The sequence below is a fragment of the Suricata suricatta genome, chromosome 5 (genome assembly GCF_006229205.1).
Source record: "Suricata suricatta isolate VVHF042 chromosome 5, meerkat_22Aug2017_6uvM2_HiC, whole genome shotgun sequence".
Taxonomy (NCBI): domain Eukaryota; kingdom Metazoa; phylum Chordata; class Mammalia; order Carnivora; family Herpestidae; genus Suricata; species Suricata suricatta.
In genome coordinates, this window is record NC_043704.1 from 43,352,995 (window position 1) to 43,354,003 (window position 1,009).

Genomic DNA, 1,009 nt, shown 5'->3' on the forward strand with positions numbered 1-1,009 from the left:
ATGACACATTGGAACAGATGGAATTGATAGATATATTTAGAACTCTGCATCCTGAAGATAGGAAATTCACCTTCTTCTCGAGTGCACATGGCACATTCTCCAAGATTGATCACATACTGGGGCATAAAGCAACTCTCCATAAGTAAAAACGAATAGAGATCATACCATGCACACTTTCAGATCATAATGCTATGAAACTTGAAATGAACCACAGGAAAAAGTCTGGAAAACCTCCAAAAATGTGGAGGTTAAAAACCACCCTACTAAAGAATGATTGCGTTAATCGGGCAATCAGAGAAGAAATTAAAAAAATATATGGAAACTAACAAAAACGAAAATACAACAATCCAAAATCTCTGAGATGCAGCCAAGGCAGTCCTAAGAGGAAAGTATATTGCAACTCAGTCTAATCTCAACAAACTAGAAAAAGTGCAAAATCAAAATTTAACAGACCACCTGCTGGAACTAGAAGGGAAGCAGCAAGAGCACCCCAAACCCAGCAGAAGAAAAGAAATAATAAAGATCAGGGCAGAAATAAACAATATAGAATCCAAAACGACAGTCGAGCAGATCAATTAAACCAAGAGTTGGTTCTTTGAAACAATAAACAAAATTGATAAACCTCTAGCCAGGCTCCACAGAAAGAAGAGAGAGAGCACCCAGATAGACAAAATCATGAATGAAAAAGGATCTATTAGAAATACAAGCAATCATCAGAGATTACTATGAAAAATTATATGGCAACAAACTGGACAACACAGAAGAAATGGACAAATTCCTAAATGCACATGCACTGCCAAAATTCAAACAGGAAGAGATAGAAAGCATGAATAGACCAATAACCAGTGAAGAAATCGAATCCGTTATCAAAAATCTCCCAACGAATAAGAGCCCAGGGCCAGATGGCTTCCCAGGGGAATTCTACCAGACATTTAAAGCAGAGCTCATACCCATTCTTCTCAAACTATTCCAAAAAATAGAAATAGAAGGAAAACTTCCAAACTCATTC